The sequence below is a fragment of the Bidens hawaiensis genome, unplaced genomic scaffold (assembly GCF_021521415.1).
Source record: "Bidens hawaiensis isolate Kalapana, Puna unplaced genomic scaffold, B.hawaiensis_p1.1 tig00000670_1, whole genome shotgun sequence".
Lineage (NCBI taxonomy): Eukaryota > Viridiplantae > Streptophyta > Magnoliopsida > Asterales > Asteraceae > Bidens > Bidens hawaiensis.
The window spans coordinates 4,926,210-4,932,242 of NW_027491040.1; positions in this window are offsets into that span (position 1 = coordinate 4,926,210).

A 6,033-nucleotide genomic window follows, 5' to 3' on the forward strand; every position below is an offset into this window, starting at 1 on the left:
TGATGACATAGTAATTACCGCCTCTCACCCGACTCTCTTTAATATCATTATCTCCACTTATCAACTGAATTTTCTTTGGCCAATTGTAAATACGTTATTCGAAGTTATACGAACCAAGATTTAGTTGCTAACACGATACATCAATACGATACATGAGACGATTATGTTAAACTAATACTTTATTGATGAATACATTATGGAAAGAATCTGGCATTGTAACAACATAAATATATTAAGCACGGATCTCTTCACTAATTCGTGTGAATAGGATTTGCCTATTTATAGGCACATACCCCATTCGTTAACATCTCTAACGAATGGGGTGATCCCATTAACGAATGAGCTTCCATTCGTTACATTACATAAAGAATGGACATCCTTAAATAAAGAATGAGTCACAATTGCTACATCCTTAGCGAATGTGCTCATACTTTAACGAATGGGCTAGCTAGTCTAAAGAATGGACCCCATTTTCTAAGCATCATGATACCATTTGGGTGATTGTGGACCGTTTGACGAAAAGTTCTCACTTTCTGCCTATACGAGAAGTCATCTTGTCAAAATCGTTAGCAAATTTGTTCATAAAAGAAGTTGTGACTAAGCATGGAGTGCCATTGTCGATCGTGTCTGATAGAGATACCCACTTTACTTCAAGATTATGAAGCTATGGGAATAAGATTGAACATCAGTACGACGTATCATCCTCAAACAGATCGGTAGTCTGAAAGGACAATCCAAACCCTTAATGATATGCTTCGCGCTTGTATTCTAGACTTTGGAGGAAGTTGGGATGATCATCTGCACCTGGCAGAGTTCTCCTATAACAACAACTACCCCACAAGTATTGGTATGCCACCGTTTGAGATGTAGAATGAAAGACGATGTAGAACTCCTGTATGTTAGGGAGAGCTTGGTCAGAAAGAGATTGGAAGCCTAGAAGTTGTGCAAGAAACCTCTTCAAAGTTTGATCAGATCAGGGCAAGAACGAAAGCTGCACAAGACAGACAGAATTAATATGCTGGTATGCGGCGCCGACCAATTGAGTTTAACATTGGAGACAATGTGATGCTCAAGGTCTCGCCTTGGAAATGAATTATCCATTTTAGAAAGAGGTGAAAGTTGAGTCCGAGGTACATTGGACCGTTTACGATCGTAGATCGTGTGGGTGAAGTTGCTAACAAGTTAGATTTTCCTGGAGAGTTAGAACGGATCCACTCTACCTTTTATGTTTCTCATCTAAGAAAATGCCTAGCTGATGACATATCTCATGTGCCATTAGAAGACATTGAGTTAGAATAATAGTTAAACTACATTGAGCAACCTATAGAGATAGTTTACCGCAAGGAAAAGCAACTTCGTCATAATGTTATTCCGTTGGTGAAAATGATATGAAATCATCGAAAAAGATCATATGCCACGTGGGACGTTGAGGAAGAGACACACAAGTTTTATCCAGATTTGTTTAAGTAATAGTTAGGTTTCGGGGATAAAACCTCTTTAAGGAGGGAAGACTTGTAACATCCTACTTTTTATAATATTAAAAAAAAGGATATGCAATTATTTAAAAGTGTGTTAACATTTAATTATGTTAAATAAAATAATAGATAGTGGGCTTGGTTAATAAAAGGATGAAATAAGGGATAGTGATGGGCCTTAGGTCCATGGGCTTAAGGGAGTATAAATACTCCTTAAACCTCCCTAAAACCCTAAAACCCTCATTCTTATCACCTAGCCTCCTACACACTCCAAAACACACACAAACACCCTCTACCTTTTGGCCGAGAATCCAAGACCAAGAACCGAGTTTGGATTTTGATAGATCTTGACAATACAAGCAAGATATGAGTCCTTAGTTGCGCATCAAAGCTAGCTGTAGCCTTAAAACGTAAAAAGGTGCGTTCCTTTTGTATAAAGGTTGTGTTTTTAAGGACGGTTTGCATTAAGATCTAGTGCCAAGGCAAATCGGGTATTGATGTACCATAAAAATATAAACTTGATTCTATATATAGACTTAACGAACTCGTTAGTATATACGGTCCATGTGAAAACCTAGATCTAGCCTAAAATGGGTTTGAAATCGATAAAGGTATAAACTTTATTGCAAAGAAAGATAGATTTTGGTCCAACGGTAAGGAATACCGTTTAGGAGCTTATATAACAATAAACTATGTGAGTAGATGATAAAACATATAATGATAATGTTATAAAGGTATGGACAATAACATAGTGGGTGTATTCGAATGGGCGACCATTCAAATACAATATCAATGGGTATATTTGAATGGGGCGGACATTCGAATACAAACATTCCATGTTTGAATACAAAGGTATTCGAATACAAGTTTTATTCGAATACAAGTGTCATCCTATATCAATCGAATACATTTCCCTTGTGAACACACTCCTATTCGAATACCACCCTATTCAAATACAATCCCATAGAATACAATTTCAATTGGAGAACAATTCCCTTGAATACAATCCTATTCAAATGCAAGCTCCAATCAAGTTCTATTCGAATTCAAAGGTGTTCAAATAGTTAAAATAAGGTGGACCATATGAATGCAAAGCCATTCGAATACTATGCCACTCGAATACATTGTCATTCGCATACAATGTCGTTTGCATACAAAAGTATTCGAAAACCGAATACAAAGATATTCGAATACAAAAGTATTCGATTACAAGGTTTTTCTAACACAAAGGTATTCGAATACAAAAGAATTCGAGTATAAGGGTATTCAAATACAAATGTATTCGAATGGAAAGGAGACCCTCAATTAGAATAGATCAGACTTAACCATTCCTGCTGAAACCTAAGCAGTGTGAATAGGGCAAATATTGATACTTATAATTGATCTACAGTTAGCCAAGCCCAGTTAAAGAAAGAAATAACTGTTAACGGTGAACGTAACAGGACACATGTGAGTTCTAGCCCCATTCCTTGTTATGTTTTCGGGGCTATGTGCATACTCAATGTGAATGTTAATACACTTACCTTAAATGGTAAGTGTACGCTATAATGATTGTTGTGATAGCTATAATTATGATTTGAATGAATGCTTATCGGTACGTGAACGATCTTCGGATATTGCACGTACTGTCAAGAGAAGAATGTGTTGTAAGTAAGGAATGAGTATGTAAAGGAAAGTATGTATGAATGGTATATGTATGCTATTGTAAATCTTGAATGTATGAGTGAGGATTATACTTATAAAGATAAGGAAAGGTAAGATATTGTTGTATGGTAGGAGAGTGAACAGGGCCCTAATAATACTCGAGGCAAGAGGGAACTGGACCCTAATAATATTCGAGGCAAGAGGAAACTGGGCCCTGATAATAGTCGAGGCAAGAGGGAACCGAACCCTAATAATATTTGAGGCAAGAGGGAACCGGACCCTAATAATACTCGAGAAAAGTAGGGCGTAATCCTCTTTAAAACATAAGGTATGGAGACCACTCCCATTGGCAACCCAATGATGGTTTGGGTTACCACATGACATTAATAAAATAAAAATTAATTTTTTATAGTTGATTTATCACAAACTAGTTCACAAAAACAAACTAGCTTGCAAACCATTTTATGCAATTACTAGTTTTCATCCTTTTGTTTTTTTGTTAACAATTAATAAAATATACAAATTTTTTTTGTTTAATAACTTAAATTGTTAGCTTAAAAAAAATTCTTAAAACACAAGCATGTTTATTTTTTTCCTAAACATTTCGATATAAATTTTATTAAAAATGAGGTTATTCAAAAATATGTATTTTTTTCTTATTAGCTTTCCAATATAACATTATTTTTCAATAAACTTATAATTTGAAGTTTTATCTTTTATATATTTAAATAATTATAAACTGTGTTTATATAACAAAATGTTGGTTGAGGTTGGGTCGTGAATGAGAGTGAAAATTTAAATTAGGTTGGATTGTGTTTGTTGATAAGAGTGAAATTAGTTTTTTATTAAAAGATTGGGTTGAGTTGGGTTGATAATGGTAATGGGTGAATGAAAGAAAGTATGAAGGTAAGTAAGTATATAATGAACGAAAGTATGTATGTGTGTATATACATTAAATAAAGCAAAACAGGTTAAGTATGTAATTATGAATGCATAGTATGTTGTCTGATTAACTAGAACTCACTAAGCGTAGCTGACTTTTAGTATGCATGCAGGTGAATAGAATGAGGCAGTTCGCTTGGTGTGGACACATGACATGGAATTAAAGACACTGGCATCTCAAGGAAAAGTGTTTGTGATGTTTTAGAGACTTATGTTTTACCTTAAAAGACAAAATATGTTTATTTAAGACAATATTTGAATTTTATGTAATATATATGGTTAAAGTTTTAATTCCGCGCAAGTTTTAACTAACTCTGATATATAGACTGTGTTGATGAGTAAATTCAATGCCAACGTAGGGCACCGGGACCGGGGCCTTACATGGTTGAATGTAGAAGGAAAGAAAGATAATGTGAGAGAGATACAGTTTTGTATATATTCATATTGTTTAATTTATTAAAATGTTTTCTTTTTAAAAAAATTGGCAAAAAGACCAATTTACCCTCATGTGCAGGGCACATGACCAGATTCAACAGAAAAAATTAACAGAGTTCGGGCAAAAGGACAAACGCTGTTAGATTTCTAAACGTAAAGGATAAAACATATCAACTTTAAAGATAAAGGGCAATTAGTGAAATTCGGTACAAACATAAAGAACAATATCTGTAATTCTGTATACTATTTAATTAAAACTTAAAATCCCAACTTAGATAACCAGGCAGTGGTACACGTGATGCGTGTAATAGGGCGCCGATATGAGCGAAAACAAGCAGCTCTGTAACCTGGAGCCGGTAACGTGTAACATGAAACTGGGCCGTCTCCGTCTTCGGTAACGGCCGGAAATGTCACTAACCACCATACTCAACAATGGAAACAGTTAAAAGTGAAAGCGACTGGAAAGACGGAAACGCCCACCTCCTAGGTACAGAATCAGGTGGTCGCCACCACTGCTGTAGTTACAGAAACTGCAATCGATTGCAGCACCACCTAGGGATCCTAAATGGAAAGCATCAACAGCTAGCAAACTACGGATTAGGTGGAACGCCCACTGTCTATAACCGCCATGGCCTTCGTGATACTTACTAAGCAGCCAATCATCGCTCCACCGGACAGCACGATCAAATATGTGTATCACCTAGAGAGCAATACAGAGGACGTGGGAAACTGCGATGGTGGTCATGGAAGAAGGCAACGACGGTCTAACTGCACGCCTTAACACTTTGCAACATAGCACAAGATATAGTGCCCAAATGTGAGACAACACAAATTTGCTATTTAGTATTTATATTATAATATAATAGCGCAAACAAATTAGCAATTGAATTGTAACATTTCAACAAAATCCAGTCACTTTGAAAGTTGTCATCACAAAGATGGTACAATAACAATATAAGTCGTACATAATCGATCTAATACCAACAGCTATCTTATAATAAGTGACTTTGGTTAAACAAACTACATTATAACATACAAATTTAAAACATGTATTGAAAATTGGATATATAACTAGCTGTTTCTTGAAAGTTCGAGAAACTTATTTCAATTTGTTTGGAACAAAGTTGCAGATCAGAAAGTTGAAGAACGATCACCATGGATGATTTCCATGTAGTTGGGGGAGTCAAGAAACTAAACAAAAACAACTATAACATGTGGTCTACATGTTTCTTGTCTTACCTTCAGGGGCAAGATTTATGGGAAGTTGTTAACGGAGCCGAAACCGAGGAGCCAAGAATCGATACTAATGGTGCGATTCATAAGTGGAGGATTAAGGCCGGAAAAGCGATGTTTTTTCTCAAGACCATGGTGGAGGAAGAATTACCTGATCATCTGCAAGGTGTTCAACACCCGAAGCAGGCTTATGATACATTCGCGGGGGTTTTTTCAAAGAAAATCGATGCACGTTTACAGATGCTTTGAAATTGATTTTATGTCCATGTCTCAAGGGGAACTCTCGATTCCTCAGTACTTCAGG